Source organism: Canis aureus, chromosome 7, assembly GCF_053574225.1.
Source record: "Canis aureus isolate CA01 chromosome 7, VMU_Caureus_v.1.0, whole genome shotgun sequence".
Taxonomy (NCBI): Eukaryota; Metazoa; Chordata; class Mammalia; order Carnivora; family Canidae; genus Canis; species Canis aureus.
In genome coordinates, this window is record NC_135617.1 from 61,567,072 (window position 1) to 61,592,208 (window position 25,137).

At 47.1% G+C, this 25,137-nt stretch overlaps 1 protein-coding gene across 22 annotated transcripts in view; it reads left to right on the forward strand.

Annotated features, from left to right (window-relative positions):
- Positions 1–1,450: 1,450 nt before the first annotated feature.
- TRERF1 (transcriptional regulating factor 1) overlaps positions 1,451–25,137 on the forward strand; it is a 207,938-nt gene continuing 184,251 nt past the window's right edge. For 4 of the 22 annotated variants that reach the window (XM_077903995.1, XM_077904014.1, XM_077904017.1 and 1 more), the window contains exons 1-2: positions 2,264–2,457; positions 2,880–2,961. The gene's annotated coding sequence lies outside the window, so the exon portion shown is untranslated. The other 18 variants (XM_077904008.1, XM_077904011.1, XM_077904018.1 and 15 more) reach the window with 9 other exon arrangements.

A 25,137-nucleotide genomic window follows, 5' to 3' on the forward strand; every position in this document is an offset into this window, starting at 1 on the left:
GGAGGGGGCAGGAGGCTTATCACACGCAGCGGTCCGGTAGAAGGAGACCGAGGACCGAAGAAAGCGGGGGGCGGGGGGAGGGGCGGCCGAGCATCTGAAGCCTTTCTCGGTCCCCGCGACACTGTGCGCTGTCCCTCAGCTTTCTTTGCTTTTATGGAAGGACCTCAAAAAGGGCTGGGCACCGGCCAAACGCTCACTGAGCGAAACGGCCCAGAGCCCCCTCTTGTTTCGGGGGCCCCCTGGCTCAGGCGCCCCGGAATCGGTAGGGTGAGGCGGGAGAACTTAACACTGCCGAAACCGTTACCCCTCAAAAGACACCAACCTCGGCCGCTCCTGGCAGCAGCCTCCTCCGCCCATGACCTCATGCTTTAAGCTCCCATATAGCCTTCCCCCGCCCTGTCCCCACCCAGCGCCCGAGTGGGGGTGGGGGTGGGGGACAGCGGTGAAGGTGTGGGGAGGGGAGCACCTCGTTGGTCTCGCGCCAGAGCTGGGGGAAGGGACGAAACGACCTCCCCCACGCTGGGGAAAAGGAGAAAAAAAAAAAAAAAAAAAAAAAGCATGGTTTAACTTTCCCTTGAGCTGCAACTACTCGCTGTCCGGCGGCCCCCTCGTGAGCGAGGTGCCCCGGGCCGGCTCGAGGTGGTCGGTGCGGCCGGGCCGCTTTGGCTCCCATTCCCCGCGGCCGGGAGAGACGCCGGCGAAGGCCGCGGCCCCGCGCTGCAAGGAAGGGCGGCCGCGCCTCCGCGGGGCCCCGGGGCCCGTCCGGCCCTCGCCCCCCGCCCGGCGCCGCCGAGGTTTGAACCCTCGGCTCGCCTTTCAGCCCGCGCCCTGCCCCCTGCTCGCAGCTGCTCTCGGTTTGGGTGCAGCGGTTTCCCCCGCAGAGGAGGAGGAGGAGACAGCGCGAGGAGCGACTCCGGGCTCGGGTTTCCGCACCAATGCCGCGCAGCCCCGGGCGGCCCCCGGCGGCCGTCCCTCCTCCCCGGCACCACGTTCCACAGTCATGGCGCGCGAGGAGGGGCGAGCGCGCGCCGCCGCGGCACCCGCGCCCCCTCCCCGCCCTCCCCTCTCGGCCCGGCTCCTCTCCTAGGCAACCTCCCTCCCCGGCCTGCAGCGCCGCGGAGATGGAGCCCCCTCCCCAGAGAGCTGCGTTCGCTGCGCCGTCTGCAGCGCCCCCTCCCCGCCCCCATCGGGGCGGAGGGATGGAGCCGCGCGCTTCGCGAGCCTCCAGCCCCTTCCCGGGAGCCCCAGCCCCTCTCCCAGCCCCGCCGAGCCCGGGTGCGGAGGGGGGAGGCGCAGGCCGCCTCTCCGCACTCCACCGAGACCTTGGCGTCTTTGCAACCCCTTAGCAAAATAAATAAAGCCCCCCAACCCCAGTCGTTAAATTGCAAAGCTCGTTACAATAACCGGGACGGCTACGCAGGAAGCAATCCTGCACTGGTCCGGGTCTAAGGCGGCAGCTTCCCGGCCACGCCGCCGTCTCCCGGGCCTCGATTTTCCGGTCACGCCGGAGAGTCCGCCACACCCCGGGGGCTGACAGGTCCCCCGCGGGGCCGCCACTCGGTCCGCGTCCCCCGCCCCGTCCTCGTCCAGAGTCTCGCCAAGCCTACAAAAGGTGCGACCTCACGCACAAGCAGAGCACACAAATAAGGTCGGCAGCGCATCGCCGGGGAGGCGGCGAACAATGCGCCAGGCTGCCCGCGCCCGCCTGAGCGCGGCGCCCGGGGGGACAGGGGGCGCGGGTGGGGGCCGGGGCGGAGGACCCGGCGGCCGCGGCGCTGGACACCTTACTTCCTGCTTCCCCGCCCGCGGCCAGACCCAGCTCTGCGGAGGGATATCTCTCCCCTCCTCTGTCCCTCTCTCCCTTCCCCCGCCCTCCCCCCCTTTTTGCTTCTGCTCCCCCCCCCACCCCGCCTTTCTCCTTTTGCAAGAAAATAATTTGACAGTCGATTTGCTGACAGGGGAGGAATTTGCATCCTGGATTTAAAAAAAAAAGGCCGAGAGGAGCTTGGGAACGGTTGCTAGGGGTGGGTAATGGGTGAAAAAAGGGGGGCGCCGGGGAGCGGATAAGGAGGGTTAAGGGAGGGGGCGAGGGTGGGGAGCAATGCAAAAGGTAAGGCCAGGTTACCGCTGCTCGGCCCCGAGTGGGCTGCGGCCGGGGGAGGGGCGAGAGATACATATGTATTTCTGTCTCCCTAGCACACCCCCTTCCCTCTAAGCGATGGCTGAGAGGCGGTGCATGCAGATGGGGAGTAAGTTTCCTGAAGGGGAGGGTGGATGCACGCGCGCGGCCCCGCGCTGCAAATTTCCACCGGGGAGGGAGAGTGGCTGGATGCGGAGAGTTTGGAGTTGCTTGCCGCGGAGGGCAGGAAGGGGAGCAGGGCCGGGAAAGGGGGCTGGCGGGCGCTATAGCTGGGAGTAAGTTTCCAGGATCGGGAGAGCCTGCACGCTTGCACGCTAGTAAGTTTCTGGTTGGGGAGGGCGCGTGGGGAGGAGGAGAGGGAGGGGTGCATGTATATAGAAGGGGGGAGGGGGGAGCAGATTTCCTGCGGGGAGGCTGAATGCATATGGAGAGTAGATTTCCTGAAGGGAGGGTGGAGGCGTAGACGGACCGAGTAAGTTTCTTGCTGGGGTGGTGGCGGAGGTGGTGGGTTGGTGCTTTGGAAACCCGGAGCTTCCTCCCCGGGGTGGGGGAGCATGCTGTTGGGGGTGGGGTGGGGGCGGCGCAGGGCCCTGTTCCCTGCTGGGGAAGGGGCTTGCATCTGGGGAGTATGTTTCCTGGCGGAGCGATATTTGTTTACAGGCTGAGGGCAGTACAGTAAGTGAGTAGCGCTTCGTGAAGGCGGCTCTGACATAAATTAATATTGAAATTACTCCATCAGCTCTGCTCGCCCCCCAGCTCACCCCCCAAGCGGAGTCTGGTCTTGTCGGATTGCCCATGCACTTGTTGCAGAAACAGCCAAGGTAGGCAAGAAGCTTATTAAGTTTCATTAAAAAAAAAAAAAAAATTAGTTGGGGGATGCTCCGTGAGAAGACGGGGGAGGGGAAGGGGAAAGCCCCCCCCCCCCCCCCACTTCTTTACTTTCAGTCTGTTAGCAGGGCCTTCTTTCTGCTTCCCTTCTTCTCTTGTCCCTCTGCGGGCTGTCCAGCATCCCGGCAAAGGGGGGAGGGCTGAGATGGGCGCTATAATTGGCAGCCCCGGCTTAAACGATGGTGGTGTTGGGGTTTGCAATTGAAGGTTGTGATGTTATAAAGCCTTCATTCTTCCAGCCAAGAAACCGCAGAACCCTAGGGATGTGCCTTTTGGGTTTTTGACATGATGCATATATGTATGTATATGCGCCTGTAGGCTCCTTGGGGGCTGGATACTCCCCCAAGCTACAGTGGCCACCCAGATAAGAGAAATGTATAAGGGGGAGAGCCTGCCCCTTCACTCTCTAACTTCAGTTTGGTAGACTGGGAAGTTACTGCTGGTGGACTGAAGAAATAGATATTTAAGAATAACACAAAACCACCCATTCACTGGCGGAGGCCGAAAGCACCTGGCGGGCAGCCTCTGGCCAGCGCTGGGTTGGAGCATGTGCGCCTGCCATCCTTAGGTTAGAGAAAATGACTTCTGGTTCTTCCGTGTGCCTTCGGCTGGTCTGTTAGAGCCAGCTTTGTGGAAACTCTGCCCCAGACTAGACAGGGCTTTGGCAAGTGAAGTGTTGAGCGGGTTGCTAACAGCATGGCCTGGCCTGTCTTGTGAACTACATGGAGGTGATGCTTAGGAATGATGAAGCCAGGGGTGTCTGAAGAGTTGTTTTAAAAAAAAAAAAGCCTCCCAAAGGCCGGCTGGCTTCACTTTTTTAGCAGGCCATGGAGGAGAGCTTTAAGGAATGAGTTTTAAGTTGTCCCAGTTGGTACAACCTTCTGCATCATTTACCCTTTCAGGAAAGCAATCTGGTGATGGAAAATGTGGTTTTGATGCCCACTGTAAGAATAACAAGCAGCCCTCCACACTTAACCAGTTAACCAGCAGTCTTTGCTTCTCCTTGCCTCTCTTTTCCTGCTGGTTTCTGCACATGAGTTGGTAGGTTTTGACTGCCAGGTACCTTGATTATGCCGAGACTTTTAACTTTGCCAGGATAATTTTGGCACCAGGGACCCAAACCCGGACATGTTTAGTGGGGTCAGGGAGTAAATGCTAGGTGTGTGGTTAACTAAAGTTGGTTAAGCTTTGTGCAGTTCTGTAGACAGGCTCAACTCTAGCAGGGGAAAAAGTGGGTTTTAAAAAAAGATCTCCCTACATGTTACTGATGGACGGTGCTTCTCTTCTTTCCTCCCTGTCATCAGATTTCCAGATTGAGAATTTGATTTTTGGCAGCTTGAGAGTTGAGTTAGTTGGGAATTAAATATTACTGCCACTTATCAAATATTCCTAACTAGGCATTAGTTAAACAAATTTGCTATTATTTTTCCCTGCTGAGAATCTTAGTCAGGATGGTGTATATGCTGGGAGGGTAAACAAAATCTTTATGTGTGTTTATCCCAGGGTAGTAGGATTATTTACATGCCTACCCTTGAAGCCAAGAGCAGTCATTCAGTTTTTTTTTTCTTATATTTATGAGATTTATTTTATTGTCTTGCTTTGGCCATTAATCAAGTCACAGTAGCTTTTTTTTTTTTTTTCTCTTTTGCTGAGAATGTTCTTATGGTAATAAAGGTTTGAAGGCCCATGAATCATAATTCATTCTTTTAAAAATATTGTGGTGATTGTCAGGATTTGATTTATAGGAATTGATACCGGGAGTGACACACCTCTTCGGGCTCCGCCCTTTTAGGCATGTCCATTTTCGCCAAAGGATTGTTTAGAAGCCAGCTTGACATCTCAAAAAAAGAGCATTTCCCTTCTGCTTTATGGGCACTGAGAATATTAATTCTGCAGGTTCCATGGTGAACATGGGTCTTTTCACAGCTTGGTAAGCCGGCTTCCACATAGCAGGCATGTGTTAATATCACACAGCATTTATGCGAGCTTGCTGTGAAAACAGTTATTCTATGAACTGTGCGGAAAGAACTCAGTTTTGCCTCCTTTAACTCTCTTGGGCCTGTGGTTTTTGTTGAGGTAGGACCTTTCATTGTAAAAGATGGGACTGCTGCTTACATAATAAAATGCGTGGTCACAAAAACAAAGCTTATTTATAATTTTCTTTTCCTCCTTTGATAGTAGGTTGGTCATAATAATCAAAAACATTGATTTTTTTCAGTTTTTTTTTTTGAAAGTCTAGGGCTTCTCCATCAAGTTGATTAATCAGAAAGTGTTACGTTGGGTAGTTGGTCAATTTACAGCATTTGTAAAGTGACAAAGAACTTTTAAAGGTGATTTGATTCTCAAAGCAGGGAGAAAATGTTACTGAAAAGAAAAGTTGGGAGGATAGCCATTGCTGGGTTTTGGATTTTTTTTAATCTTAAAAATGCATATTTGATCTATGAGTTTCTTCCATCTCTGAAATTCTGTGACTTGGGTTTTGTGGAGAGAGGTCTCAAGAGGTCTCGACAGGCTCTTCCTGGGCCAACGGCCAAATTGCTTCATGGACTAGGACGAGTTGATTAACTTCTGTTTTTGTCTTCTCATGGAGAGAGCAGATTTGTACCTTGGCATTCCAAAAAGAACTCTTGAGTAGCCTGGTAATCTTGACTGTCAAATACAAGGAAATACTTAACGAAAGTCCACCACTGTCTTTTGGGGGGAAAAAATGGCATGGTTGTTTCCATTTATATGTGCCAGTAGTGTGTGAGGCACATAATCCCAGGAACCCAAAATAATTTCAGTTAATCTTGGAAGTATCCCCTCCAACCCAGCTGGCTTACCTGTCTAATTATGCGTGGTCAAGTCTAAGGTTAATCAAGCTGGAGCTGCTATTCCCCCCGGGCTCAGGAGGAGGTAATCCTGGGAAGGAGTGGGACACCAGAAAGCCAAATGTGTTACCTACTTTCTGTGGAGATTCCACTCTACCAGATATAGGTAGTTGGGATTTGGTCGTATGTTTGTGAGAGAGCTCATAAAAATGATGTCATGTTTCTGTCATTCCTGGGATATCCTTTATTTCACCATGGGCGTTTTTTTGGGGGGAAAGCTCTTGATGTTTGACTTTGAACATTGATATGAAAAGTGAAGGTCCACACAAGTGGCTCAGACCCCAGGCAGTACACATGGATGCTGGTGGTTTTGCTCTAAAAGCAGTTGAATTCAGCTCATTTTATTTATGACTTCATAAAACTGTGTGATTCAGGGAGAAGGGAGGATTAGAATCAGCTGGGATCTTGTGGATTAATAATATTTCTGAATTTGCATGTTGGAGGGGAACCAAAGAAATAAAGGGTAGAGTAAAACATAGTTGATTTTTTTTTCCTTGTGGGGAGAGGGAGACAGGAGTAGCTGGTGTCTATTTATTGGCATATGCTTGTCCACAAGGGTACTGTGGTATTTTAAGGAATAATAAAGTTCTGGTAACATAAGCTTTGATCCCATGGCTCTTCTAATAAATCTTTTTTTTCTGGGTTAAAAAGAATGCAGAGCAAAAAGACCTATGATATTTTCTAAGAATTTTTAAGTACTCATGGTTTCTGCTTGTAAGGTCTTTTGGTTAATTTGGGTTTTCTGAGCCAGAGGATGGTTTTTGTGTTTTCCTCATTGAAAAGGACAACAAGCTGGGGAGTGGGTGGGATATGCTGAGCTATTGGGGTGTTGATGCAACAACGCTAAGTAGTTTTTTTTGATAAAGAGGAAGGGGAGGGATCCCTGGGTGGTGTAGCGGTTTGGCGCCTGCCTTTGGCCCAGGGCGCGATCCTGGAGACCCGGGATCGAATCCCACGTCGGGCTCCCGGGACATGGAGCCTGCTTCTCCCTCTGCCTATGTCTCTGCCTCTCTCTCTCTCTCTCTCTCTGTGACTATCATAAATAAATAAAAATTAAAAAAAAAAAAAGAGGAAGGGGAAAAAGAACCAGTGTGCCTAAATGGCAGTGATAACTCTGGGCTCCTAGAGATGACGATTATTTTCATGCCATAACTGGATCTCCTATATCGATTGGTATATTTAGCAGCTACTTATTGAGGACCTATTATTCTAGGCGTTGTCTTAAGGCTCTGGGAATATGATGATAATTCAAACAGACACAGTCTCTGGCTTATGGTCCAGAGGGGTGCCAGACCTGTACAGAAATATATATTGCAAAATGTGATAAATGTTTTGATGAGACTGCAGGGAACAGTGACCTGGACTTACTTAGCTGAAGTAGCCTAAAAAGGTGTTCTAAGGTTTGGCAGACAGTACCAGGAGGAGGGGAGCCTGTATGCAAGGACTTTGACTTTGGGGGGATCTAAAAAGAGGAACTGGTGGATAAGGGGGATGAAGAGAGGGCAGTGTAAGGTGACTGTGCAGGACTCTGGAGGACTCTGAAAAGGTTGGGTTTCATTTGAAGTGTAGTGGGAAACCACTGAAAGTTTCCAGTGGGAAGTGACACTCCCAAATATTGATAATGGGTCTTGCAGTGGTGGAAAGGAGAGGAGCTGGTGAGGAGATGATGGAGTGGAAGGAGCAGGTGGGTGTGAGATGCACTTTGGAGGTAGATGGGGAGGGTCGCTGATGGGTTCGAAGGTGGCTGGGGAGAAAGAATCTAGGAGAGCTCTGAGGGTTGTGGCCTGAGCAGTGGGGGGCCTGGGTTGTGCTGTTTGCCCAGATGGGGAAGATTGAGAGAGGGAGGGGACAGAATCAAGCCATTTTCCTTTGGGCGCTAAATGCCTGGTAGAGTCAAGGTGGAGGTGGTCAGGTAGGCATCCTAACAGTGGTGTCCTGCACCAGAGGGGTGGCCACGCATGAGAGAAAAACGTGGGGCCATCCAGAAGACTGGATGAGATGCCCTAAGGAGCTTATACATAGAGAAAGAAAGGCTCTTTGTGTGTGTGTGTGTATGTATGTTGATGTGTTGTTGGGGATGGGTTGGTGGTTAAATGTTTCATGAGGTTGATGAGGCCAGAAGAGTCACCACTGGATTATTTGGTAAAATGGAAGCCATTGGGGACTTTCCAAAGAACAGCTTCAGTGGAATGCAATGGATAGGGTGGGGGCAAGATTGGAGGGGTTGGCAGGGGACTAGGAGGTGAGGGACTGGTCATAACTGGTCATAGCATGTATGGACAACTTTTTGGCAAAGTTTGATTGTGAAGGAATGGGAGCAGAGATCTGGAGCAGGAGCTGGGAGCATAATGGTAAGGGTTTTTTGGGTGCTGGTGTAGGCTTTGTGTACTGATGGGAAAGATCCTGGAGAGGGAGTGATTGATGAGAGCAATGGGTGGGGTTGGGTCAGCTGACTCAAGCCCTTGAGAAGGTTTCAGGAAGAATTGGCCTTTGCCTGGGGGTGTAGGGAGGAGGGGTGGGGTGGGGTGGGGAGGGCCTTCTGTCCTGGCCCAAACCTGAGAAGACAGGTGCAGAGGAGTGGAAGGTGAGGGATCTGTGCTCTGTCAGAGGGTGCTCCAGGCTGAGGCTGCACCCTCTTTGAGAAGGGATTTGGGCTCAGGACTTGGCACCAGCCAGAGACTTTCAAGGGTTAAGACTGCATCAGAAAATTGTACTGCATTTTTCTCAACATTTGCCTGCATTACTGAGCAGCACAGAGGCAAGAGCAGATTCTTTTGCTTGAGGAAGAGTCTTCCGTTAAAGTAATTTGGACCTCCCGTTAGATTTATTTGAAAACTATCATCGGAAAAAAACAGCTGTGATTTTCAGCCCCGTTCAAAAGTTGGTGGGCAGTGTCATGTTTTGAGCAAGAGGCTCCAAAAGAAAAAAACCCAACAAAACCCGAGGCCTCTCCTTCAGGCTACCTTTCAGGAAAATGTGCCACCGACTGCCAGCCTGGGTGGCCCTCACCCGTGGGGTCTGCATGGGAGGTGGGTGGCGGAGGAGGGAGTCTGAGGATCCGGGTTGGGGTCCAGTGCCCTGGGCGGCTGGCTCTGGACAAGGCGGCCTCCGCATCAGTAAAAAGAGGGTGATACCATCTGGCGCCTCTCCTCGTCGAGTTGTGAGGATGCCATCAGATAATGTACGGAAAGTGCTATGTAAACTGTAAGAGGCATCGTGCGCCGACAGCAGCGAGGTGAATTGATCTGCAGCCAGATCTCCTTTGCAGATAGAAAACCTGACAGCCGCCGGGACTCTTCCTGAATTTCCCAAAGCCTCTCCTTAGACCTCGGGCAGCAGCGAGCCCTGTCCCTCCTGCTCCCGCCTGGTAGCCACTTTCTCTTCAGGGAGGGGGCGGGTTTCAGGCTCTCTGTGCTCCTGTTAGCGAAAGTGCTCCCCCGTCGGAGGGCTGGCATCAGAACTGCTGGCAGGGACGTGCCCGGCTCCGTGGGCTCAGCCCCTCCATCCCGTACTCAGACTTGAGACCTGCCCACCCACAGCCGCAGGCGAACTCGGCTTCTGAGCTGGGTGCCGGGGAACCTTGAGCCTCCGCTGGAAACCGGACTGAGGTCTGAGGGTCCTAGGAGGGCTTCATTTGCATTCAGCTTTTGTTTTGCAAACGGAGACTGTTCCAGAAAGCGGAGTCTACCTAAAAACAGCCCTCGGCCCATTGGGGTACTGTGTGTGTGTATGCTGAAAGTCATTTTCAGTTTTCAACAAAAATACCTTGTGCTTTTCACTAATCAGACCTCTCGCTTCTGAGCCAGAGGGTAAGCCTTCATTTATTTATTTTTTTAGTTTTTGAACGAATTTTTATGATGGGAAAACTTTGAATGTCACAAAAGCAGACTAGTGTAATGAACTCCCTTGTCCCCGGTCACCTAGATTCTGCTGGTACCGAGATTTTGCTCACCTGTGGGTAATAGGGCTTCTTGTGTTTGTATAATAAATACAAGTTGTCAGTTTTGAGAGATCAGTGGAACTGATACCAGTTTGGTTTCATAAAGGAGAAAATAATCAACGAAAAATCAGAGAGAGAGGAAATGGATGCCATTGAAATAACCAGTGTTTATCTAGCTTTTTATTGGTCCAGAGCCTCTTTGGCATGTCTTATTTTATCTGACAACAGAAGCAACAACCATAGGAGGTTGATATTCTCATTTTACAGCCGAAGAAAGTGAGGCTCAAGATGTAGAATTGAAAAAAAAAAAAAAGTGATTAACCCAGAGTCACATGTCCAGCCAGCATCCAGAGCCCTGGTTTAATGCCAGAATTTGAATGGTCTCCAAACGTTGTATACCCTCAAATAGATAATGCTATGCAGTATTCAGTAAGAACATGGCACAGAATATATGCAGAGGATCATGGAAACCAAGAAGATACTCTGGGAACTTTGGGCTACTAACTCCCAGTGACCTTAGTTGGAAATACTCAGATGATTTAAGAATGTTTTGGGCATCCCAATTTTTAAAAACTTGCATTATCTGGCTCATTCTGGAGCCCACGGCTTTAAGGCTGCCTCGTAATTAAAGCCAAAACTTGACTTTAACAAATTGCATGGCTGTTCTCCATCAGCCTCCTACCCTTGGCCCTGTCCTTTTTGTGGGGCTCCTAAAGTGGAGGAACTGGGACAATCCATGGTGGTTTCTAGACAGCTTTGCCTTTGGTTTCCAGGTTTTGCCTTTGGACGTGCTGGGCCTTGAGCAGTTTCCTGCCTCTGAAAGCTTCCTGAGGGCCCCTGGGGGTCTTTGTCATAACAGGGATTGCTCTGAGGGCCTCTCCCCTCCTCTTGGGAAACCACCTCCAACCTACCTCCTTTGAAAGATGTTTTAAAAAGGAAAAGAAAAAAAAAAAACATTGAAGTTGATGCACAGGAGTTTTAATAGGGGTGTCATTTGAGTGCCCTCTGATGTCATCACAATGGGAGATACCAGACTCCCTTAAAATTCAACTCAAGGATACCAGTAATGAGGCTGATTCTCGAGTACTGGGGCTTGTTCACTTTTCTTTCTTAATTGGGTGAACACATGTGAGCTGAGGGGGTTTTCTGGGGAGCCACAGTAGGTGAGGACATTTAGAGGCCTCTCTTCTTTTGAAGAGTCTGAGCTTCTTTAGAAATTGGTATTGGAATTCAAACAATTTCACTGTGCATACACTCATTCCTTAACTCTTTCTTGAGGGCTCTGTGTGCCTGGTCGTGGGCCAGAGCTGTGGTGTGGGCTATGGGAATCCCTTGGGCTCCCACTGCCCATGGCTCCCGGGATGCTGTTGTCATACGGAACCACCAGTGTGTCTTGCACCCCTTGTACACTGTCCTGGGGAGGGCAGAACTGGGTCATCACTTGTTTTGAACCTGGCACCACTTACTGCAACATAAATGCTTATATATTTAAGAATCGACTGGGGTTTTTTGGTTTTTGTTTTCCCTCTAGTTCTACTGCCTCCTCCCCCTCCCCCCCCACCTTGGTTCTCATTGGAGGGAGAAATCCAGGCCTCTCTGCCATCAGGGTCAGCTCTTGCAGCCACTGAAGGGGACCAGGCTAGAGAATGTTTCTTTCCCCCTTGCCTCTCTCCTGGCCTGGCAGCCTTTAGCTGGGGTGGTTTAACTGAGCTCTCAAATTCAAGTGCAGCCCCATCCCCCATCCCTTGTAATAAGTGACATTTTGTTAAATCAGTTATTCGAGGCCTTATCTATATTTCTGTCTGTGCTGGCTTAGTCAAAATAGGAAAGAGAGTGAATATTAGATTTCTTTACCCCCCCCCCCCCTTTGAGCAACTCTACATTAAGATTTCCGATGGGGCGGGGGTGATGTGTCCTTGAAGAAGTAAATGCTGCGTGCAGAAAAAATGTGGAGGGCTCTGACTTGTAGCGAATGCTGTTTTTCAGCAGCTGTGATTTTTCCATTTTTCTTTTTCTTTCTGTTTTGATTAGTGGAACTCATTGTGCTCCGGGGTTGGGATTGCGTTGGGGGAGGGCGCGGAGGGAACAACATTTTACTGGGCGAGCCAGAGTTGGGGAGGAGGAAGGAGGGAAGGGATTTATTGAAAATATATGTCTACTTCTGCTATGATAAAGCGGCAGGCATGTAAAAATGCAACGGGGAAATCATTATTGTGGTAATGTAGGCAGAGCTCCGCTTTCTCATTAACAGAGCTTAGCTCACGTGGAGGAGGGGGCGGCCGGGCTGCTTTGAGAGTTGGGGTATTCAATAATAGCAGAAACTCAGGGGATTGTCTCCATCCCCCCTGCTCACCCCCTTCGGCTGCCTTCTCCTTTCTTTCTCCGATCAGTTTGTAACCTTTTTTAAAGCTGCTTGTCGGATTTCATGGTCTCCATTGTCACCCCTGCCACCCCAAAATGCTGGAAAGACTGTTTAATTTTTAAAGTTGGAGGGAATTAAAATAAATTTTCTCCTGGGAACTCAGGGAGAATTTTGGCAACACATTGTGAGTCAGAGATTGGATTATATCCCTTGCATCCCGGAGAGCGCCGACAAGAGGCTATTTAGGGGCTCAGGAATTTGCATATGCTGTGGGGTATCCAAATGAGGGTTTCAGATCGCTCTAGGAGTAGTTGCCACTGTTTACAGAGAGCTCACTGTGTGTGCCTGGCCCTGTGCAGATGTGGTAGTCACTTCAGCCTTACAGCAGTTGTTAAGAGGCAGATATGATGCTTCACACTTGGGGACACTGAGGCTTGGGCCAGTTCAGCACCTCGCTTAAGGACAGGCAGGTGCTAAGTTACCAAGCTGGTCTCCAGACCCAGGACAAGCCCCCCAAAGACTGTCTAGACACTTTCCCTGTGCAAACGTCTAGATTCTAGGAACCTGGACAAAATAGAGCTACCACAAGGCCTGCCATTGACAGTTAAGAGGAGTGTGCTCGGGATGTTCATGAGAACCTTTCCTAAGCCCCTGGACAGAGCTGTCTCTCTGACCAAGATAAAAGTTAGTGGGTCACATCTTTGTTAGAGTGAGCGAGTGCCCTCCTCGCCCAACTGCCAGGCTACGGTGACTTTGTCAGTGCTGGCAACTTGTTCCTCAGACGTTTTGGAGCGCTTGCCCGGCACTGGGATTGTACCAGTGGCTGGGCATACCAGGACAAGTAAGAGAAGGAGCTCAGCGTCTGGTGGGGACAATTGGAACACATAAATCTCGTACACAGTAGTGCCTGCCTAGAAGAAGATCACCTGTCAGAAGTACTAAGTGGAGAGGCTGTGGGGAGCAGCAAGAGAAGTCTTCAGAGAGAGGTGTTCTATGGGTGGGGTTGTGTGGGTTCAGTGGGGGCTTGCTAGGTAGGCAAGTGGGGGGAGGGACTAGCAGGTAGCATGGTGAGTATAGGAAGCAAAATAGAGTTTGGTTTTACTGAAACATCACTTCAAAGCTTACCCATTTGGAGTGCCGGGTGGTTCAGTTGATTGAATGTCCAACTCTTGATTTCTGCTCAGGTTGTGATCTCAGGGTCATGAGATGGAGCCCCACGTTGAGCTCAGTGCGGAGCCTGCCTAAGATTCCCTGTCCCTCTGCTTCTCACCCATGGCCTGAAGCGCGCTCTCTCTCTCTCTGGAAAACAAAACAAAACAAAACAAAAAAACAAAAAAACAAACCGCTTACCCATCTAATCTTACTTTCCATCACCTTCAGTTTAATGCTCTAAAACTGTGCTGTCCAATATGGTAGCCATTAGCCATGCATGGCCATTTAAATTTAAGTTAATTAAAAGTTAAAATAAAAAGTTCAGTTCCCCAGTTGCACTAGCCACATGTCAAGTACTCAATAGCCACATGTGGCTGGTGGCTACCATATTGGAGAGCATACATATAGAACATTTCATTTGTGCAGAAAGTTGTTGGGTAGCACTGCTCATGAACTTTTTGCCCTGTGGCTTCTTCTGCACAGAATGTTTTCTCCTTTGTTCCTTATCTGGATCACTTCACTTCTACTTCCTCCAGAGGCCTTTTCTGAGCACCCCAGGGTGGGTGGCCATCCCAGTGTCCATCTGGATTGCAGTGGTCCCTTTCTGTGTCTGTCCAAGAGGACTTTCAACTTCTAAAGGGTGTGGGCTAGATCTTGTTCATTTTTGTGCCACATCTTGTTTATCACTGTGTCCCTAGCACCTGGCCTAGGGCCCAGCACCTAGGAAGTTCTTGGTGATAGTTGCAGATGATGAGGCTGGAGAAGTAAGAAGGGATTGGGCTGGGAGGACTTGATACCATGATATGAAGCTTGGCCTTGACCCCATAGACAATAGGGTAGTCTTGGAAAGCTTTGGAGTGAGGAGAGGTGTGTGGGAAATGGGGATGAGTCAGATTTATGTATTACAAAGGTTGCTCAGAGGTATGGAGGGTGGACAGGAGGGGCTAAGCCTGTAGGCCAAGAGCACAGTTAGTAAAGTATTAGAAGTATAGGAGCAGGGAGGTAAGGTTCTGCACTCTTAAGCTGTGCCAGTGAGTGTGAAAGAGTAGCATCACCATCTTTCCAAGTCAGGGTTTCCATTTGTCACCATTTTGGATGCTCTCGTTGGTTTCAAAGGGAAATTGCAGAAGGCATTCCCTTCCTCTTCTTCTGGGTCCCTCAGTCTCATTCCTTTTGGAGGCCCCCAGCTGTTCTCTACTTTTGTGAATGGGCTTCCCTCCCCACACCCTCCCCCACCACCCCCTCCCCTCCCCTGCGCTCACCTGTTCATTTCTCATCAGGATATGTTTTACTTTGTAGGGTTCCATGTCTGTACTACTGTAGAAATCAGAATCTCAGAGCACAGAGGCTGGGGTTCCAGCCTGGCGTCATCTTCAGCCCAGGATGGATTCTCCTCTGAGGACATTTCTGAGGGCCTACATTTAAGAAGTTTGTGGAGAGTTTTACAAAGGAGACTGGAAAGTAACGGAGATCAGCCTAGGCTCTTTGAGGGGGTCAAAGGACCCAGGATGGCAGAATGAGAGAAGCATAAGAGGGTCATTTTCTTTGGGAAGGTGAAGTAGTGTGCTCTGGCCATGGTAACCTCAGCCTGTGCGTTTTGGGATAGGTAACAGCTACCTCCTAAGTGCGGACACATGCCATCATTTTATATATATTACCTCATTTAATCCTCACGGCAACTCGATAGAGAAGGCACTGTTATCCTTAATCATACAGGGGAGGCAGCCGAGGGTACAAAGGGGTGGATGGGCTTCCTCGAGGTCTCATGGTTAGTATATTGCAGACTAGGGATTCAAACCCAGGAACCCAGACCTGTGTGACTGTAAAAGCAGCTGCTTCTCCCCCTTCCTCATCCTGCCTCATTTAGCCTTACCTGTCAGTGTGGCCTGAGTTCAGTTCAGAATGTGGCTGGGGTAACATGGAGGAAGGGGCACCATGCTGACCCTTGGAGGAGTGGGTACCCCTGAATAGCACTGTAACTCTCAGAGTCTCATTTCCCTTATTCTCAGTACCTTTGCTTTCCTGGTTGAAAAGATTTATTTTAAGAATCCAAGGCGAGAAAGGATGCACAAGTGCTTTGACAAATATAAAGCCATATACATAATTGTTTTCTGAAGGAGCGAAGTGCTGTGATGGTTGAGTCCCAGTGCTATTTCTGGGTTTTGGGCATGGTGTGTATGTTTGTGTGTGTGTATGTGTGTGTCCCACAAATCTTCCTTGTTAATTTCCAGACGTATTGGGGCCTGGACATGCTCTAAGGTCCACCTCAATTGTTTGACATGATTTAGGGGAATGGTTGATGTCTGGGCCTTTGACCAGAGCTGGAGTGCTCTGCATGACCTTGGGAAAGTCATTTCACCTTCCTAAACCTCCCTGTCTTGAGATGGTCACATCTACTCAGAGGGATCAGAGGGATGATTAATGCCAGAATATGTGTATAAATCAGCACCTTGGGATCCCTGGGTGTCTCAGCGGTTTAGTGTCTGCCTTCAGCCCAGGGCATGATCCTGGAGACCCAGGATTGAGTCTCACATCAGGCTCCCTGTGTGGAGCTTACTTCTCCCTCTGCCTCTGTCTCAGCCTCTCTGTTTCTCTCTGTGTCTCTCATGACTAAATAAATAAATAAATAAATCTTAAAAAACAAAAACAAAAACAAAAACAAAAAAAAAACAGCACCTTGTCAGCCAGATAGTGACTTGTATTTGTGCAATGGAAATCCTGGACTTCTTGGTCTGTTGAGTAGACTCTTGGCCCATTTCCTTTCATGGTCAGAATGTGATGGCTTAGATTTACACAATGTTCTCCTGCTTTTAAGATCTGGAGAAGACATGGGATTCAAAACTCCTTTGGACCTAAGGCTTTTTCACTGATGCTGTGTAAATGATAAGTGAAAGTTCATAATTTTTATTTTGGACAGGAAGACTATAAATAGTACATGACAATTAGAGAATTTGGAAAATATTGATAAGTATAAGGAAGGAAATAACAGTTGGCTTTTTAATTTCTTCCTGTTAACTTTTTAATAATTTCCTTCCAGTATTTTTTCTAGGCAGCTGGCAATTAGTTAGTTGGTGATTAATAGTTTAAGTTCTGAAGTTAGACTGCCTGGGTTTGGTTCTAGGATCCTTCACTGCATGGAAATAACAGGGCTGGGTGAGATGTAATGAGATGACACTTCTTTTGTTTTTTTAAGATTTTATTTATTTATTCATGAGAGATACAGAGAGAGAGAGAGAGAGGCAGAGACACAGGCAGAGGGAGAAGCAAGCTCCATGCAGGGAGCCTGATGTGAGACTCGATCCCAGGACTCCAGGATCACACCCTGGCCCAAAGGCTGTGCTAAAGCCAGCCTGAGCCACCTGGGCTGCCCCTGAGATGACACTTGTAAAGCATCTGGGGCTGTGTCTGACACCTAGTAAGTTCTCAATAGACATTAGCTAAGATATTTATGCCTTAAAATAGTAAAGGGCTAATTTTGAATGAGATTTAATGTTAATATCTTGCTCGTTAAATATTCTTTCGATACTTTTTTAATAGTTTTTTACTCTATTCTCATATGGATTCTATGTTCAACAAATATTTATGGAGTACTTACTGTGTACCCGGGACTGGGTCCCTTAATTTATTTAATTCCTATTATTGGAAACTTAGCTTGTTTATTATTTTGACATCCTTGCTTCGATCTACATCCTTGTGCATAAATCTTTGATCACATCTCAGATAATTTTCTTAGGATAAATTCATGGAAAGGAGAATTAGCTATGTCAAAGACAGTGGGTGTTTTTAAGGTTCTCAGGAATATTTCCTAATTGTTCTTCAAAACATTTAAAAAAATTCATTTTCATTCTTACTACTAGTGTGTGAGAGTACCAACCTCACTTCGTCAGTTCTAATATTCTTTTTCAAAAAATGGTCGTAACTTGTATAGCCTAGGTTACCCTTTAAACCATATACTACAGTTTTTCTCTGGGGCTTAATTTTTTCTTGCTGTGAGGTGGAGTACAGGCGTCTCTTGGTGTGATAACTACTATTTATTAATTTAGCAAGATCTTTGGATTCCTATTGTGGAAAGATTGTGCAGATGACCTGAATTAGTATTAAAAGTGCTTCTTTCAGGGGCTCCTGGGTGGCTCCCTGCCCTCTAGGGTGGGTTAAGCAGCTGCCTTCAGCTCAGGTCATGATCCCAGGGTCCTGAGATCCAGTCCAGGTCATGATCTCAGGGTTCTGGGATGGAGCCCTGTGTCTGGCTCTCTGCTCAGTGGGAAATCTGCTTCTCCCCTCCCTCTGCCTGCAGCTCCCCCTGTGTGTGCTCTCTCTCTCTCTGTCAAATAAAAATACATACATACATACATATTTAAAAAAAATTTTAAAAATGCTTCTTTCAACCGAGTTAGAATTTCTTCACACTTATTAATTTCACACACTTTTAATAAGTGTGCTTTTCTCTCAGCACACACAATGGATTTGACCCAGGGCACAGTATGGGTTGGATAGCAGGTTTGTATCAACAGGTGAACAGCATTCTTCACTCACACAAGTAATTGTTGCTCATAATTGGCTGTGGAATTACGGGGTTCCTGTCCAATGTTTTAGGAATTTGTTCTTTTATTATTTTTTTTTTGAAAAGGAATTTGTTCTTTTTTGAAACTTTATAAGAAAATGAAGGCTACTTTTACCTCCCATGAGCATAATAGTGCACAAGGTTTGTAGGAACACAAGTATTGAGAAAAAAGTTGTTCTACTGAGAATGCTGAAAAGTATAAAGACAATGAAAACCAGTCAGCATTCCATCATGCACACAGAATTTGTTTTTTTTTTTTTAAATGATGTATTCCCTTTCTAGTAGTTTTTTCAGCATACATATCTTTTCATAGTTGTAGGTAGGCTTTTTGTGGTGTTTGTTCCCTTTTAGAGCAGACCCTAAATTAATCCTTTAACCATTTCCTGGATGGTTCAAGCTACTTACAACACTTACACTCCATTTAACTCCTTTATGCCTTTTATGGTCCTGTGATTTTAATTCTTTTTCTATATGAAACCCCACAGGACATTGTTTTTAAAAGTCAGTAATAATTTAGATTAATCCACATATTTACTCTTTTAGTGTTCTTCATTTCTTCCTGTATGACCATGCTCGTGTTCTTCTCTCAGATTAATTTTCCTCTTTCTGAAGAATGTCTGTTAGTTGTGTGTATGTGTGTGTGTGCATGTGGAGAATGTCTGCTAGTATGAAATTCTCTCAATTTCTGTTTGCCTGAAAATGTCTTTGACTTTTGTATTTGGAGGATATTTTCACTGGGTATAGAATTCTAGCTTGCCTATTTTTAATCCTTTAAAGATAACATTATATTGTCTTCTGGCTTCTTTCATTTCTGTTAAAAAGTAATTTCTCAGTTTTTTTTTTTTTTAATTTATTTATGATAGTCCTATATATATATATATATAGAGAGAGAGAGAGAGAGAGAGAGAGAGGCAGAGACACAGGCAGAGGGAGAAGCAGGCTCCATGCACCAGGAACCTGACGTGGGATTCGATCCCGGGTCTCCAGGATCATGCCCTGGGCCAAAGGCAGGCGCCAAACCGCTGCGCCACCCAGGGATCCCTAATTTCTCAGTTTTATTGTGTTTCTTTTGAAAGTAGTATTTTTTCTCTTACCTTTTTTTAAAGATTTTATTTTTTCATGAGAGACATGAGAGATACAGAGACAGAGACATAGGCAGTGGGAGAAGCAGTCTCCCTGTGGGGATCCTGATGCAGGACTCTGATCCCAGGACCCTAGGATCATGCCTGAACCGAAGGCAAATGCTCAATCTCTCAGCCACTGAGGTGCCCACCTTTTTTTTTTTTTAAAGCAGTTTCATTATACTGTGCATAATTGTGGTTCTCCTTGTATGCCCCGTGGAGTTTGGAGAGCTTCTAGAATTCATGGCTTGATTTTTTTTGTCCATCTTAGAAAATTTGGGAGGAGTTTTCCTCAAATACTGCTTTTGCTCAATTATTTCTCTCCTTTTCTTGGTCTTGGATATGTTAGACTCTTTCGTGGCATCCTGCATGTCCTTGAGGCTTTAAAAATTTTTTTTTTGTAATTTCTGTATTTATTGTATTTTTTATGCTTCATCATAAATATTTTTTCTGATTGTACACTTCTTTAGTCATCTCTTTACTCTTTGTCAAACGTATCTAGTCAATTCTTTTTTTTTTTTTCGTATCTAGTCAATTCTTAATTTGTTTTTTTATTGTTTGTAAGTGTTTTATTTATAAAAATATATTTTTTGATGGTTTTTAATGGTTGTATTTTTCTCTTGATTTGGTCCTGTTTCCTGATGCACTTGGTAATTTTTGTTTGAATGCCATGCATTTCAGATGGAAAACAGAGAGGCTCAGGATGTTGTATCACCTTGATTTTTGTGAAGGGCTAGTCTACTTCTGATCTGCCCTTGCTTTTAGAGGGGGTAATGTATGCTTTTAGAGGGGGTTCCGCTTCCTTGAATGGCTCTGATAGGCACAATTTGTTTCTCTACCTCTGTGAAACTACCAGATCTCTACTTAGCTTTTCAGTTTTTTTGACAGTTTGTTTCTGCTTCCATTTTTAGGCCCTAGCCCTGTACACACTTGTTTTAGGTGTCAGCAAATTACTTGAGGGGAAATTGACACAGAACATTGGGTTCACTTATAAGTGGTTCACTTTTCCCTGAGATCTTTGCTGTGAAATGTGGGATATCTTTAAAGCCTTGAACTCCAGCTTTTGTTTCCTTGTCCAGGGAGAAAGCTGCAGCAAGCTGTAACTTGCTACTTTTTACCTTAATGTTTGTTAGATCAGCAAATGTCCTGAGGAGAAAGTCAGTTACTGATACACACCTCACCAAGTTTCCCTTTCTTCTAGGGGCATGGTCCTTCTTGTCCTAGATGGCTTTTTGTACTCCCATACCTTCAAACAATTATTATTGTTATTACTATTATTTCGTATTTTATCTACCTTTATTTATTTATTTATTTTTTAATTTTTATTTTTATTTTAATTTTTTTTATCTACCTTTTTATACATGTTCTACACAGGAGGGTTAATTTAATAGCAGTTGCGATAGTTGAGTGAAGTATAATTTTTTTTATCTTTTATCACTTAACATTTTAAGTATTTTTTATGTCTTTAAAATTTTTTTCATTGCAGGAGGGGGGGTGCCTGGGTGGCTTAATCAGTTAAGTGGCTGATTCTTGATTTCAGCTCAGGTCACAATTTCAGGGTCTTGGGATTGAGTCCCACATTGGGCTCCTTGCTCAGCAGGGAGTCTGCTTCAGGATTCTCCCTCTCCCTCTACCCCTCTCACCCGCTTGCGCGGGCACATACACTCTCTCAAATAAATAAATAAATCTTAAAAAAATTATTAGGTGATTTTTAATACCTGCACAAAACCATTTCTTAAGGCTTTTATAATCTACTCAATCATTCTACTGTTGTATGCTTAGGTCATGTCCCATAATTTACTTTTAAAAATAATGCTGCAATAAATGTCTTTGTGCCAGAGCATTTTTATTGTATTTTGAAGGTATGGAATTTGAATTATCAGAGTTGAAAGTATTAATCAGTAGTGATTGTTTTCATGTGTATGTCATGTACAAAAATATAGAGCTTTTCTATCTCAGATGGTTCAGAGAGAAGCCTTCCCTTCCTTCCTTCCTTCCTTCCTTCCTTCCTCCCTCCCTCCCTCCCTCCCTCCCTCCCTCCCTCCCTCCCTCTCTCTCTCTCTCTCTCTCTCTCTCTCTTTCTTTCTTTCTTTCTTTCTTTCTTTCTTTCTTTCTTTCTTTCTTTCAGATTTTATTTATTGGGGCAGCCCGGGTTGCTCAGCGGTTTAGCGCCGCCTTCAGCCCAGGGTGTGATCCTGGAGACCCCGGATCAAGTCCCATGTCAGGCTCCCTGCAGGGAGCCTGCTTCTCTCTCTGCCTGTGTCTCTGCCTCTCTCTCTCTCTGTGTCTCTCATGAATAAATAAATAAAGTATATATTTTTAAGATTTTATTTATTTATTCATGAGAGACACACATAGAGGATCCCGGGATCCTAGGATCACGCCCTGAGCCAAAGGCAGACAGACGCCCAACGCTGAGCCACCCAGGCGTTCCAAAAGTGTTTTGATTTCTTTAAAAATATTCTTATAGCACTTACCATGTGCCAGACATTCTTTTATATGCTTTATAATACTAATTTTAATTCTCCTAAGAACCCTAGAATGGAGTTACTAATAATAATGATAATGATTTTAAAGATGAGTAGTCTGAGGCATAGGAAGGTAGATGACTTGCCCAAGGTCACACAGGTAACTTGTCCAAGGTCACACAGCTGAGCCCGTGCTTTCAGCACCTACTCCATACCACCTGGAGCTAATTGTTCTAACTTATTATTTCTTTTCTACTCATTTTAGCTTATTCCAGGGCTTCTCTAGCCTTTTCTTAATTGTCCTTCTCTCCCCACCCCTCAGTGTGGTTGCTGGGGGATGACTGTGAATGTGGTGGTGGGGGGGCGGTTGCCAGGGACAGTAGTTGCTGTTGGGACTGGGTCTGTGCAGTGGCAGCTCACTTTATAGGTTGACCAAATAAGCCTGCCTGGTGGCTCGCAGGAGTCTGTCGGGGATCCCTGGTATGGATTTAATGACAGGGAATTCCGCTGCCACCTCTGGTTTGACTGGCTCATGTTAGCTGGCCCTCTGCTTTTGCAGTTTAGACAGGAAGAGTGAAGTAATCCTCTTCTTCTCTCCCTTCCTCCTGTTCCACCTAAGGGCAGGATAAAGAGTAGTTAGCCGTAGGAAGGGCTCGCCTGCCCATGTGAGCATCAGGGTGGCCACAGGGCAGCAGAGATTGGGAAGATGAAGCGCTGGTGCTTTGGACCTTTGGAACTGCAGGGTGTGGATGAAAAGTAAAGAACCCGTTGACATTTGTCTTTCTGACTCACTTTGGAGCTTTCTGTTCTTTTCCCCCTATATCTCCTTGTTCCTCTCTGCCTGTTGGGTCTCCCTCATACCCATTCCCCTCTTTCGTTTTTCTGCTCATCTCCACTTGTGGGTCTAATATGGATTTGGGGGAGAGGGAGGTTTGGGGCGTGCCTGCTTTCCTTAGGGTTGTTGGGTTTGGGACTTGCAGTGGTTCATCAGAGAGAGCTTTGTGGGAGAGGTGGCTTTGAGCATGTTTATTAAGTCGTACCAAAGGAGATATGGAGGAAGAATGTTAAGGTGGCAGGAAACTGAAGGAGAACTTGGCCCTTATGCTCACAACCCTTCAGTGGCCCCTGCCTTAGTGAAAGTCAGTGTCCTTGCAGTGGTCTGGGGACACTCTGCTCCCTCCCCCACCTTGCTGTTATGACACTTTCTTCTACTGTTCTCTACTTTCCTCACTCTGCTCCAGCCACACCAGGTCTCTTAGCCATTCCCTGGACATACCTGGCATGTTCTTGCAGACCCAGGGCCTTTGCATAGGCCATCCTCACTGTTTGGATTGCTCTTCCAGAACCTAGATACCCATCTGCATTGTTCACCACCTCCCCCTTTGAGTCTTTACCCAGATGTCTCTTTCTCATTGAGACTTTCCACTGTATTCAGCACTACACCCTGAATTGCCCACCCCCCTTAATGCATTTTGCCTGAATTCTCCATCCCCTTTATTTGCTCTTTTTCATTTTTAACACATTATTTTAAAAAATATTTTATTTATTTATTCATGAGAGACACACAGAGAGAAGCAGACATAGGGAGAGGGAGAAGCAGGCTCCCTGGGGGGAACCTGATGCAGGACTCAATCTCTGGGATCAAGACTCAGATCAAGACCTGAGTCGAAGGCAGACACTCAACTGCTGAGCAGTCCAGGTGCTCCTTTTTAAAATACTTTAACCGATTAACATTCCATATAGTTGATTCGCTCTTTATCTTTACTGTCACCTCCCTCCTAGAATAGGAGTCCCAAGAAGCCAGGGATCTTTGTGTGTTTCTTCACTGCTGCTTCTAAGCACCCAGCAGAGTGCCAGGCACATAGTAGGCACCCAGGAACTGTATGTCTAGTGCTGGGTCCTTGGGGGCTGTGTAGGGCCCCCAGCTCAAGAGACTTTTATCACATCTTAGGATCTGAAAAGTCTTTGCTTGTAGGAATTTTTTTAATTAAGATTTTTATCATTGTCATCCCCTTCCCCCTTCCAGTTCATTTAAGACTGTTATGAAACAAAACTCATTATGCTTCAGAATCTGACAGAGCTAAGGCCCCAGGGAAAGTGAGAGGAGGCGGCCGTGGCGGGCACTTCCTTCCACTTCCCCCGGCCGTGGCTGTCTCCTGTGGTTGGTTCACTTAGGATGGCCTGAAGCCCACCGGATCGAGGTGAGCCAGGATTCCCAGACCTCCCAGGGTACAGCCAACTGGAGAGTTTGTCAGCCAGTGAAGAGAAGACTGCCTTCCTGCATCGAAGGGTTTCTCTAGTTACCGGTACTCAGGATGAAAGGGGGAGAAGAAGTGAGGTGTGCTCTGTATGGTTCAGTTGGAGGAATTATGTTGCAAGGAGAAAGTAGACGTGTGGTCCTCCGTGGGTGTGACTTTTAGTTTCCACCTAAAATAATGAGTGGATTTTGTTCATTTGTTCAGCAGTGGTTATGGTACAGACAGGCTTGAAGGGTCTATGGACCTGGGCTTTTGGTCACTCACTACCCATTCTACTGCAGGAGGGACCCTGGGGTAGGGGGGGAAGCTTGGGTATAACCCTGTGGCTCAGAGCCAGTGTGTTGAACTTCTCCTTTGGGCTCCTGGGAAGTGGGAAGACCTGTTGGGAGTAATTAAGGTGTGTGGTGGATGGAGAAGCTGCTCAGACTCCTCCCAGCATTCCTTGGGAGACATTTCCCTAAAGGAATCTATGCTCTGGCTATTTGGGCAGGACCGACCTGCCCTCTGAATTCAGTACGCCAAGGCTTTGTTCCATAGAGAGCTTCTTCTTTTGACTTTTGTGTCCTCCCTGTGAACAAAGGAAGGGAGCTTAGAGAGTACAGTTGACTCTTGAACACTGTGTGTGTGGGGAGGTGTTTAGGGGCAATTGAAAATCTGTGTATAACTCTCGACTCCCCAAAAACTTGCCTGCTAATCGTCTACTGTTGACAGGAAGACTTGCCAAGAACATCAACAGTTAACACACATTTTTTTTTCTTTTTTAACTTTTATTTATTTAGGATAGTCACAGAGAGAGAGAGAGAGAGAGAGAGGCAGAGACATAGGCAGAGGGAGAAGCAGGCTCCATGCACTGGGAGCCCGACGTGGGATTCGATCCTAGGTCTCCAGGATCGCACCCTGGGCCAAAGGCAGGCGCTAAACCGCTGCGCCACCCAGGGATCCCAGTTAACACACATTTTGAATGTTAAATGTATTGCATACTGTCTTCTTATGATCAAGTAAGCTAGAGAAAAGAAGAGGTTATTGAGAAAACCATAAGGAAGAGAGTGTACATTTATAGTACTGTATCGTATTTATCGGAAAAAAATCCGTGTATAAGTGGACCTGCACAGTTCAAACCCATGTTGCTCAAGGGTCAGCTATAATATTCTTGGGTCGTCCTAGGGATAGGCCAGTATAACACAATTATCAATAGGCTGTCTGCATGCAGTGATGTGAGATGTGGAGATCTGATAAAGGAGGCCTGGGGAGAGCTTCGGCTCTGCAGACCTGGGGTTTCACCGTCTACTACCCCCTCCACCCCAATCTTGGCATTTCATCTGCTAATAAAGTAGCAACACCAACTGATGTGAGTTTCACCTCCTTTCATTTCCTTTC